Raw genomic sequence first — 13,794 nt, 5'->3', positions numbered from 1 at the left:
TTGAACTATATTAAATTCAAGCAAATAATCCAAATGATGTGGCAATCCAAGTCAAGTTAAACGAGCCACTAAAAGCACACCACGTGTCAAAGTTATGTGGTAATCCAAGTCAAATTAAATGAGCCACTAAAATTATACCAAGTGTCAAAGTTATATGATAATCCAAGTCAAATTAAATGAGCCATTAGAATCATGCCACGTGTCGAAATTATGTGGCAATCTAAGTCAAATTAAATGAGCCACTAGAATAATGTCACGTGTATATGTGACATGTTTTGACCAATAAAATTAAAGTTCTTCACCAAAAGAATCTGATTGGTCAGTTCAAACTGACCAATCAAATCACACTAGCGTACTACTCCCTACAATTATAAATAGTGGTCCTTATTATTCTCAGAATGGAGAGCTTTCAAAAAAACAAAAAAGCAAGAAGAAAGCTCATGGATCAGAGGCCGCAAATTCTGTACAAAGCTACAAAGTTCAAGTAATCAAATTCAGGTTCAAGTTCAAGATCTAAAACGAAGGAAATATCAAAAAGTTTGAGATCAAGTTACTTGTTCATACTTATTATTCGTCATAACCGTACAAGTGTTCGTGACGAGTAATTCAAATCCAAGTTTGAAGACGAAGATTCAAGATCAAGCTATTCAAGCTCTTGACTCTAAATCAAATTCAAGTTCAACGTATTCCATATTATTTGAAGAATCAGAGGATTATCATAGAGATTGGAACACGCACTATATTTTGAAATCAAATATTACACTTTGTTACTTCAATTTTCCGATCTTGATTATTTATTTTTCTCGGCTCGAAAATTTATTATTTACAACAACTTTCAAGTAAATTAAATATCACTCTAAGATTATAGTACCAATGTCACCTGCCACATCATAGCCGTGTATGTGATTTTATAAATTTAGTTTTTTTTTCATGCTCTTTTAGCTTACTGTGCCAAGTCATTCCTTAGGGGCGGGGGGGGGGGGGGGTTAAATCACTTGAAAGTTGTTAAAGGGGTAATATATTTAAATGTATGTGTAATTAAAGTGTTAAAGTAAGTTTTGTTGCCAAGTTCAATGAGATCTGATGTAATTACTCTTTTAAATTTGACTGGAGAATGGTGACCGAGCTAAAACAAAATATGCCCTCCATTTCAATTTATATATAGTATTTGACACGAAATTTAAAAAAAACTGAGTTTTGAAACTTATGATTCAAAATAAGTCATAAATGTTTATGTGACTATAGATCATCTTATTAAAGGTAAATAGGCATTCTAGAGTTAAATTATTACCAAATAAATAATTATGTCATTCTTTTTTGCACTGATTTGAAAGAAAAGTGAGTCATACAAATTGAAAAAGAAGGAATAATAAATAAACGTGTGAAAGGTAGAGTTTTCAATATGGGTCGGCCTAATCCATCCGAGCTAGCCCATACATGCTTTGAAATTTTACGGGTCAGGTCGGGCTGACCCATTATTTTGACGAGACAAAAAACAATTAGCCCAACCCACAATTATGTGGGCTACGGACTGCAATGGGTCAACTTACCTTTTTTAAAAGAATATATATTTTTATAATTTAACTTTAAATTTTAAAATATTAACATAAATATACAAGACATTATTACATGGTATTTATTACTTGTTAATCAAGTCTCAAATTTATAAATAAACTAATCTTAATAATACTTATTAGTTTTGGCTTCGAGTAAAGGTTTGGCTTCATTGTCATTTTATGTAAAATATTTTGGATTGTAACACCCCATAAATATTATTGATTCATGGATACTTTCTTTCATGAAGTCCAAATAAATTATCAAAGTTTTCTATTCAAGCATGAAACTTTATGAATTTTTCATATCATAATTCCAAATGCATAGATTATTAAATATATGAAATTTAATTACCTATCTTATATTAACTTATATTGGCTTTTAAATGCATTAAATTGTTGATTTATCAAAAGTCCTTATATGAAGGCATGAAAAGATTTTGATCATGTTCTAAAGTATTTTGATCATGTTCTAAAGTATTTTGATCATGTTCTAAAAGTATTTTGATCATGTTCTCTCATGCCTAAAGATTTTGATCATGTTCTAAAGTATTTTGATCATGTTCTAAAAGTATTTTGATCATGTTCTAAAGAAATTTGATCATGTTCTAAAGTATTTTGATCATGTACTAAAAGTATTTTGATTATGTTCTCTCATGCCTAAAGTAATTTGGGCATAACTTTTCATAGGATGGTCCAAATTAAGTGATTCAAATTTTTGAGTAACCACAACATCATTACCTACAACTTTCATGAAGAACATATCTTAAGATTCGGATTTTAAGTAGATCAAATAAATTGATCTTTGCAAGACATAGTGCTGTGACGGAATGGAGTGTTTGTAGAATAAAATTCATATCTCGATGTAGAATGCTCCAAATCAGATGATTCTTGAACTAACTGAAACTAGACTTCTATATCTACAATTCTTATGAGACACCAAATCCTAATAAGGAATTTATCTTATTCAAATGCAGCTTCGAAAACGGATATTCCGTTAAAAGAGATTTCATCTCACCTACCATAGAAAGATCTAGAACCATTTGACATCATCCATGACATCAAAATTCTCCATTTAATTTTCAAGATCATCCTTTATGATTATGTTTATTTATTGTTAGTTCCCTCCTCCACACCTATAAATACCCACCTTATTTTCTCATTTTATTCACCAAGTTTTCTTAAGCAACTCTTCTCTCTATATACTTCTTTACTCCTTCTCAAATATAGTTTTAGTTTTAGTAGTATAAAGATACTACTCTAGTGATTCTTATACTCCGGGTAGTACACAAAATAAACCGGCGAGAAGAAAAGGCTAGGGGTCCAAGAGTGTTCCAATTCGAAGTAAAGCTTCCGATTTAAGGTATGTAAGGCTTTCATAGCATTGGATTGAGTTCGTCCATGAGCCCAATATTTAAATTCATTATAATTGAGTTATAGTTGAGTTTTATCCAAATCTTGAATTCTAAATAAATTAATTCTTCTTCTATTGAGTTTGATATATTTATGCATTAATATTATTATTATTGTTATCTCTCATATTATTGGAATTTTTGTTCATGGCTACTTTCCCATGAATCCTAATTAATTTGATGTTCATGAATATTTTTACACATGTTTTGAGTAAAGATGTTGGCTTTTTATTATTTTTATTAATAAAAAGAAAGTTATATGAATTAATACTATATATGTATTTTATTGAGTTTTGAAAGAGCAAAAGAGTTGAGTTTGAATGAATTTGAGCAAATGATATTTTAAGCAAGATATTTTGATGAGATATAAATGATGTTTTTGGAAGTATAATAATTGATGAACATGAAATGAGATGAGTTTGATGATTTAAATTAAAGTCCAATGAGACTAGATGATGAGTTTAATATGAGCACATATTTTGGGAGTAGTATTGAGCACCGAGTTGGGTAAGAGTTTAATTGACTCAAACCCCAGAACTACGTAGCCAACGTAGGATGGAGGCTATGCCTCTTAAGTCCCAAAAAGAGGACTTTGATGAGTGGATCCAAGATGGTGATGTCCTTTACTCTGGCAAGGTATTGGATGGATGTGGCAACGACATCGCTTCGTTGTATCATCGCTAGCTCATAAGTGATGGTTGTCGGTTAGAGAAACTCCCAATTGAGTAAGCATTGCTTGTTACTATTATTTTTATTATTATATTTTAAACTTGCATTACATATTGATGTTGAGATGATGTTGAGTTCTGAGCTGAGTTTTCTTGAGAGAAGTTTCTTGATATTTGTCCTTACCTTCCTGCCATTTTACATACTCGTACATTCCACGTACTGACGTCATTCGACCTGCATCGTTTTATGATGCAGATACAGGTGTTAGAGATCCTCAACAGGCGCTTCGTTGAAGATCATTATTTTTCAGCTATTTGGTGAGTCCTTCTTATATTCGGAGGAACTCTTTATCCTTTAAGTATTGTTGAGTATTATGTTTCTTTTAAGGTAGCCATGGATATGTCATTGGCACCATCTAAGAGTATTAGAGGCTTCATAGACAAAGTTTAATGATGTAATTGGAGTAGTTCTCCTTTGAAACTACTTCTTCAAAAAAAAACATTTCTTCTTTCATTAGATGTTGTTAATGGAGAGCCCATATAAGTATTCTTATTAAGTCTTCCGCTGATGAATGAATAAGTGATGAGACCAAGTGGTTCTCTCAGAGGCCAGAGATGGTTTCTGAGTGCCGGCCACGCCTAGGGTACCCTCTCGGAGCGTGACATGGATACAACCGTATAAGAAAATATTTTTTATATTTAGGCTTTTTAACTTTGTAATATTCAGTTTAAGACTTTAAGTTTGTACTCCTCTTGTTATTTTTAGTGTTTTATTTTAGTTTTTACTTATTTTTATTTGGCCCACAATCTAGCCCAATACACATTATTCAAGCCTTACAAATTGACGGATCTATTCGGACCGGGCTAAATTGTCATATTCTTAAATAGACTCTAAAAATCTTAACCCAGGGCAGGCCCAACGGGACTAGCCTTTATTAACAGTTCTAGTGAAATGAGGGATATATTTTACCGTAATTGGTATTATAACCCAAAAGAATTAGGGAAAATTACGCAGTATGCCAACCTTATTACTATATTACGCGTTTAGGGTATAGTTTAAAAATAAATATGGCTCGCAACAAACATAACTATCTATTTACGCGATATGGAAAATATATATGTATATCAGTTACCATTATACAATTTTTCTGACAGATATACATATACAATTCGTCTCTCTCCTCCCTTTCTCGATCTCGCTCGCCTCTCTCCTTCCTCTCTTGATATCTTTCACCTTTTTCCTCCTCTCTCTCAATCTCGCCTGTCAGATATTCAAGTACATATGTATATCAGTTATATATATATATATATAATTTTTTGACAAAATATACATATACAATTCGACAGATATACATATACAAATTCACCTCTCGCTCGCCTCTCTCCTCCCTCTCTCAATCTCACTCGCCTCTCTTCTCCTCTCTCTCAATCTCGCTTGCAAGATATACAAATACATATATATATCAGAGTTTGTATATTTCAATATACAAATAATTCGTGGGTATAACGTTTGTATAATTCGCTACAGCTTTTGTATAACTCGCTACAATATTTATATAATGATAAATTTTATATTTGTCATTATAAGTAATTAGGGAAATTATACTCATATGGAGTAATTATGCTTCAAAGGTTTGTCATATCTGGAAATTCTTCAAAAAATTACTCCACTATTGATTTGATCAAGATTGTAAATGAAAAAATGCCCCAAATTCTACTTAATTAAGTATGAATAAATAAGTAATCTTATTGCTTTTCACGCCAAAAGATGTGATGCAGCTGATGTTATTGTTTCTTTCTTAGTTACAGAATTCAACTTTGAATTGAATATGAAAAAATCTTTGATAGAAGCACTTTCCGCAAATGGGTCTTACTCGGCACAAAATCAAATGAGAAAATTAAGTCCATGCCCCATAAAAGTAAACTAATTACATGCACATACCCTATTATAATTGTACCCCCTAACTAATTATAGAAAATGTCTCATTTCCTCGTAGCTTTAGTTATTTAGCTCCTTTAATATTCTTTTGTTTTTTTTATTTATCTACTTCTTCTTTTTTCTTTTTATGTTTCTTTGTTCATTTAATTTTTTTCAAATTATTTATTATTTATTTTTTACATCATAATCTAATTTATACTCAATATTTATTTATATACTTCCTTTCATCTTCTTCTTCTCTTTTTTCTTATTTATTTCTTTATTCGTATATTTTTTCTCATTTTTTTTATGTATTTTTTTCAAATTATTTTATTCTTTATTTTCTTTTTACACCATAATCTAATTCTTACTCTATTTTTATTTTATATACTCATTTTCTTTATTTTTCAATTATTTTATTTCCTGTTCCTTTTCTTCTTCTTTTTCCAATAATTTTTTTTTAATTCACAAGAGTTGCGTTTTTGTATAACAGTATAAGGCCTCCCAAATTTCTGAAAATATCTTTTCCATAACAAAAGTAAGTGCAAAGTAACAAAAATATCGTTTCAACAACAGAAGTAAGTGCAAAGTAATAGAAATATTTTTTCTATAACAGAAGTACGTGCAAAGTAATAGAAACATTTTTCTGCAACAAAAGTTAGAGCAAAGATATGGCACTGTCTTCTAAGATATGTGATTACAAAAACCACCAATTCTTCTTCCACATGTGTGCTTGCTTGTCGCATGATGATAGCTCATGTCACATATGTCTCCATTGCTCCTTTGAGTGAGCGTAGAAGCATGGTGTCAGCGTGCAATACACATGCCTACTCTTGCGGGTGCAGAAGAAGTTTGGTGCAGGCCATGCTCTACGCTTGTAATTACTATGCGCAAACCTGCACGCGTTGCCTCTAGGGAATGGGTGACCAGCCACAACAGCGTGACACATCCTAGTTGCGTGGGTTCACGGGTCTCTCCAGTGAGAGAACTCGCCAGGGTGCGCATACAAACAATCCGCCCAGTCATGCCACCTACGTTTTGGACACAATCTCACCTTATAAACGTACATCCAAAAATTAGAGCCATGGCCAAGTAGCTATAATTTTTCAAAAGTCATCTAAACGTTGTAGCTTTATACATTTTAACTTTTATACCTGTAAATCCGAGGAACATCATTTACAATCTTTAGAACTGAATCTGATCCCGAACTTAAAGAAATCTCAAGCGATATCCTCATAATTTGTGAGAGTTGTGCCCTCCATGGTATACGCGTTCTCAGTTGAAAGGAATGGTGTGCATTGTTATGTGTTGGAAAAGACTGTTTAAAAATTGATTTTAACTTTTTAAGAAAAAATCAATTTAAAAGGAATCGTCACTTAATTGTTAAAAGAAATTTAGAAAATTTAATTTAAAAGATTTTAAAAGATTAAACCTTAAAAATTTAGAGAAAAGAATAAGGGTTCAAATTTCAACTTTGAGAAAGTATTAACCCTTAAAATGGTTGTCTTGTTTTCCGTTGGTTTAAATCATTTGGCTATTTAGAAAGAAAAAAAATTGAAAAGAAAAACAATTTAACCTCATTTGAAAAAATATCAACTTTAACATTTAAAGTAATTTGAAAGGAGGGACTATTTGTTAAAATAACTAAGTAAAAGAAAACAGTTTGAGTAAAAAATCATTTTAGGAAGAGTAAATCAATCATAAAAAATGGCTCTTCTTTAGGTAATTTAATTAAGTTAAACCAAACTAAAATTAACATCTAAGTATAAGTAAGCATAAGAAATTAAATTATTACAATCCGAATAAATTAAAATAATAATAACTCAAAAGCTTTGGGTTTTGCTCTTAACAAAATGAAAATCTGATCCAATACTTAGTTTTATTACGTCTGAGCTAAGCTATTGGGCCATATACGATGTAGATCAGTGTATACGATCCTGTTTTCCTATATATCAGATAGTATATCAGGTGTATAAGGTCCATTTTTCAGCATCCGAAGCCTGTGATTCAACTACATCCTGTATTTTAGCTTCCATTTACAAGATAAAGGCTAAGTCGATAAAACTTTGGGCAAGCCCAAAGAGAATGCAAGGCAAGAACGTGAGTCCCCAAGTTGAACTCATTTAATTCACCTCTTTCTGGGCAGCGTCTGGGACAAAGAGAAGCTTGAAACGGCTTCCAACCACGATTAGAACCTCACCGAGAAACTCAAGAATGAATCGAAACTTCAACTTCTAAGCCTTTTCCTAGTAGAAACACCTTTGTTTCTTGACAAGAACTTTGGTAATTCGGGAGATTTTTTCTTGCTTTTAGGGTAAAATTCGTATATCTTCGAACCAACCACTATATCGTAACCCCTTAGCAAAGACGTGAGAGGAGTATATATAGAAGGGATTATGGCTTTTAAAAATGGGGGGAAATCTATGGAAATTGAGAGTGTTTCGGATGAAATTTTCGAATTCGAAATTCAAATTTCTCTCTTAGGATAAGGAATATGCCCAATTTCTTCCAGAAATTCCAAATTTTCAACAAATTTGGGCGAATCCGAGGCGAGGTGAACGACTAAGATTGATTCGAAGCCACTACGTGCGTCAATCTCGCAAACAAGGACGAGAACAGGGGAACGACTAGGCGTACTGTTTGCCGGGGGATATACGCATATGTATAATGTATGTACGCAATGGTGCATATGCGGGTAAGTGTGCGTTGTTGGGGGGATATTTGGGAAGGGAAGGGTCCGTTTGGTTTGCTGTATGGTGAAAAGAAAAGCGATTTGGGGAATTGGGTTTAAATGATAAAGAGGATGGGATTTTTGTTTGTAATGGAAAACTGAGTTGTAATTGTTATTGGGAGACGGGGGATTTGGTTTGTTTGGTATAGCTGTTGTTGAAAGTGTGGGAAATTAGGTATTGGATTTTGGGGGGAAATGGGCTCAAATGCCTAGAATTGCAATTTAAGAAATGGTCAAATAATTTTAATAATAGCCAATTAAATTATGAATTTAGTCAAATTGAGTTTAATTAGGAAATTTAGTTAAAATTTAAATAAGATGAATTACCATTGATTAATTAACAAATTTCTTAATTCTAACAAAATAAATCAATGGATAATTATAAATTAATTAATTCAAAAAAATATAAACTACTAATTTGCAAAATAATTAATTAAAAATAAAATCTTTTTGAGATCATTTTCAAACATTTATAAAAGCTAATAATTATGTATATAATTAATAAAAATATATATATCATTCAAAAATTATAAAAATGGCAAAATTACTTTAAACTAATTTAATATTTTTAGAATTTTTAAAGTAATTATTTTAAATAGATTAAAATTGAAGAAGCTTGATGATTAATTTACGTTATGGAGGGTCAAAATTGAATGTCAACATGCATAAAAGCAGGGGCTGTGCGTTACACGTATCTATATCCCTGCAGTATGTTGTTCGAAAACTCTCCAGATGTAATTCAATCTCTAGCCTACTGTGTGCAAAGTAGCAATTGTTACTTCATCTACAAGAATTTCTCCTCCCTACTTCTTCACCCTGATGTTTGTAAAAATAGAATTGCCATACATCCGGATAGCAGTTGTTGGGGCAATCCAGTACTTTGAACATAAATATCCCATAGTACAGTGCTAGAAAATAATATAAAAATTAGATAGATAGAGAGGATATAAGAATACCAGAAAGCAATAGTCAAGTGATGTTTTCTTCTGACACATCTCGAATAACTGGTATTCTTTAGTGATTGGCGGTGTTAGACACACATTTTTTAAATCTTAAAAGAGATTTGAGACAAGGAGACCCCGTATCTCCTTCCCTCTTCATCCTCTATGTTGTGCAAACTCTTTATTTTTGCTGTTGAATTCATCTCAACGTGATATTGGCGCGGAGTGCGTGTCAGATTCAGTCTATCCCATGCAGATACTTTGACTAGAGACAATAACAAATTTGAAAAATGACCAAGAGAGAATTCTAGATAGGACTTGACCCCTTAGAGAGAGCTCCCCAGACTTGACCCGGAGGATTTCACGGAATTTCCTCATTTGAGAAGGTACTGGATAAGTGAGCCGGTCTCGTGGAACCTGGAGTCTGACGATGACACTCTCCTTCCCTTTAGTTAGAGATTTTTATAACTACTGATTTGAGTTGCCCCGTTCGAGCAATGTAACAAAAAACCTTTCTATTTCTTATTGTTATTCGGTTTATGTGAGCATGTGAATGCTTGAATCTCTTATTTTTTTAGCCATAATTGAATGTTAGCTGCCTTTAATTCATTATTTTATTACTACACATTGATTTGAAACTAGAACTAGCTATTACGCACTCCAAAGCTGAGTTTGTAAAACATGGGTGAAACAAGGGAGAACAAGCTAAGGGGTGACGGGGACCGGTACCCAGGGAAATTTCTCTCCCCTCTCTTTGGGGTAACTCATTGGCTTTCGGGGTCAAAATTAAACTAAGGGATTACCTTTTTTAATTAGACTCGATAGAGTTCACCCCATGATCATATCCATTTGAACACCCACACAATCTCTTCTCATTATTAAGCATAAACAACATGCACATCACATAACTTACTTATTAATCACCATACAAATTAGGGCTAGACTATTATTTTCATGAGTTTAGCTTTTTTTTCTATTCACAAGTTCATAGAAGATCAATCAATTCTACCTCCTTACGAATTTCAGCATTCATGCAAGTACCCTTCACACGCAGACAAGGTCTCAGGCAACATAAAGTTCACCACACATCATATTATTCATGAAAGTACAAATCATACATTAAATTATTCATATAAGTGCACTCCATACATTGTTAGTTAGATAGGAAACACTAGGGACATAAACATGAGAGTTAAGCTACTTCACACAAGCAAGTCAATTCATTTACATAGTTCGCTTCATGGATAACCATCAGTTGGTCATTCATATACTTACATAGCTTGTAAGGCCAGATATTAGTTGGAATCTTCTCGGTTTCAATTTTTCTTGCTTGTGTCTTTTCAACTGCGATAACGATATTCGAGTTACTTCATTGAGATATCAATTGGAATTCAGAGATATCAGTTAGACTCAATTCATACCACAAGCGACAGACAACACAAAAAGAGAGAAGAAATGAAATGACTTCCTAGAATGCTTCATAGCTTCCTGAAGATTAGATGTAAACGTCAACACACTAATCTGCAGGAGGCTATTCCATATTTTTTCTTGTACTAGGAGACCGGTAATCTGAGCTTTGATACTAATTTATCACGATTCAATTCATAGAACCATGCGAGAACCTACTCTAACACCTAGACTAGGAGAACCCTTACACTAATTGCGAAAATCAAGTCAATGCGGAAGTTAAGGAAACATAAGAATATCTTTGATAATTAAAAATAGTTGTGAAAATATTGAAACCCTTCCAAGAAACTACTCTAAACATCTAAAAGTACACTATAAAAGTTAAATAAGATAGAACTCCCATCATCAGGAAGGTAGAGTAGAAGTTGTCAGAGATTATCATCATTTTCACCTATAAAACATCACTGACCCTACCTCCACACTATGTCAAGTGACATAGCAAGAGTAGTATAAACAGAAACAACACTTACTGGTAGGCATCATCGGTCAATCTTATTCTCACCACATAATATACATCAATTAACAAGAGTAAACATACACTTAAGGAATTACGCCGCCCAACATCTATGAACGAAATTCTACGATCCCCACTTTACCTCATTAATATCATCCAAGCCTAACACTCATCTCTCTTCTTTGGTCTAGTGGCAACTCTAATATAGATCAGGTCCTAGCCCATCTATCACAATAAGAAATTTTTGACTACTCTCCATCCAAAATCTGTCTAGCCCGCTTACCATGCTTTATACAAATTTCCACTAACACAATCTGGTCCTTGAACACCAATGATACCATAACAAGCTTATCAACAACCCCGTACTAGATTCTATTCCCAAAGTTAGGCTTAGTCATTTTGCTCCCATACCACCTTTCTAGTTCTCACTTACACACTTTCCATACCTGGAATCCTGAGCACTTCTAATTGCCACAATATGATAAAATAAGCATATGCAGGGACACACTACTAATGCTATTTCCTAAGTATTACTCAATTCACAATGTCAATCTCGATATGACAATCAACACTAGTCCTTTCACCTTAATTATTACACAAGATGGGTTCAGTCAATCATAGTTATGACAATTTCAAATACCACAGTCTTCATCCATGAAATCACATTTAATCACAAGTATTTTTTCAAACAATAGTTCTTATGGAACCAATAGTTTGTGTCAGAATATGACACTCGATCCAATATGTATATAAATATATGTGTCAGAATGTGACACCAAATCCAATGTATATATATGTCAAAATATGACATCCGATCCAGTATATATATATATATAATGTGACACCCGATCCAACATGCAAATCACAGTCACAAACACAAGCACAGTCCACAACAACTAGTTCACATAGTTACACAATCAAGTAGCAGGTTTATTACATGTAATTAACTACAACGGTCATTTTATCAAGTTCATTACATCTTTCCTAGTCTCCTACATGCATGTAATACTATCAAGTACAGTAGCAAGCACATGTAGCATAATCATGAATGCAAAATCATCACCTACAATTACCCATTCAAGCCAGAGCCTTGATACACATCACTAACTAATACTGAGCCTTTTCCCCTTCATCATTCTCTAGCTTTAAGGACTCATATTCAACCCAACAAGTGTCTACGGTCAATCTCACATGAGTCATTGCCCCCTAAACAATATTAACAAGGTCTACATTCAATTACTAGACCACTATCATTAGTCACAAACCAATCAAGACCCATATACATATATATTCCGTACCTACACAGTAATAACAACTTTTAGCCATTTCAATTCTGTGCCCGATGGCCTAAGCATGCAATCTCCCATCAACTATGGTATAGAATGCATGGAAACAGATTTACAACACTCAAATTAAAGAAAATCTAGCCTATTTGGACACCAAACAACAGTAGGAGAGTTTATCGAATGAATTCTGTCTTTTGGATAGAGAATTAGTGGATACCGGTCTGGATTCTGTAGTTTGTGGCCTTCCTTGATCTAGAAATCTCTATTGCCCTTCTTCTTAGGCCTAGAGCATCTTTTCTAAGAATTTTTAGGTGACCCTCAACTATTTTGGCATTTAAGGGAAGAAGGTAGAAATAAAGATTCACGTCTTTTTAATTCTGGCCCGATTGTCCCGCTATAGCAGGACCTATGCCCCCAAGGTGGCACCATTTTGGCGGGAATACTCCCGCTATAGCGGGATGATACATATCTGACCAGCTTAGTTCATAAAATTTTTGGTCCCATCTAGCTAACAACTGTTCGGATCTTTACAATTCTAGATTTAATTTTTTTTCTCATTTTATTCAATTTTCTTTTTGTTTTTTATTTCAATATTTTCATTTGCATCACTCTATAATGATGCTATAATAGTATATATATATATACTTCTATGGTATCATTGATGTATATTTAAATACATTAGTGAGACCTCCATGATGCCATCGTAGTATATCTATCTACTGACATGGTATCATTGGGGTTTCCTTCACTCCGTAATGATATCACTATAGTATATATATACATCATGATATTATTGATGTTTACTTCATTTCTTCAATGACACCTCCATGATACCATTATGTATTGACATAGTATCATTAAGAATTATTTAACATAATCAATAACACTCCTCAAAGCATATATGATACCATCACAATATGTTAATATACTATTGTGGTAGCACTAAGATTTCGTTCATTCATTCATTCACAAAACTACTCATTCATTAATGATACCATAACCGTATGTTCATATACTGCTATGGTATTATTAAGATTTCATACATTCTTTCATCTAGAACAAACTCATTTCTCAATGATACCAATATATTATATATAATTGCATGATATCATTGACTAATAAGCAGTCCTTTAAGGGAGAAATTCATAATTTATTAATGATACCATCATAACATATCATAAACTGCATGGTATCATTAAGGACTATTTCATATATTGGTAACACTCCTCAGATCATGTATGATGTCATCATAATATATGAATATATTGTAGTGGTAGCACTAAGATTTTCTTTCATTTATTTATTCATTTACAAAACTACACATTCCTTAATGATACCATAACAATATATTCATATACTGCTAT

Source organism: Solanum dulcamara, chromosome 1 (assembly GCF_947179165.1).
Source record: "Solanum dulcamara chromosome 1, daSolDulc1.2, whole genome shotgun sequence".
In the NCBI taxonomy this organism is placed as follows: domain Eukaryota; kingdom Viridiplantae; phylum Streptophyta; class Magnoliopsida; order Solanales; family Solanaceae; genus Solanum; species Solanum dulcamara.
Note: the sequence above shows the minus strand (reverse complement) of the source record.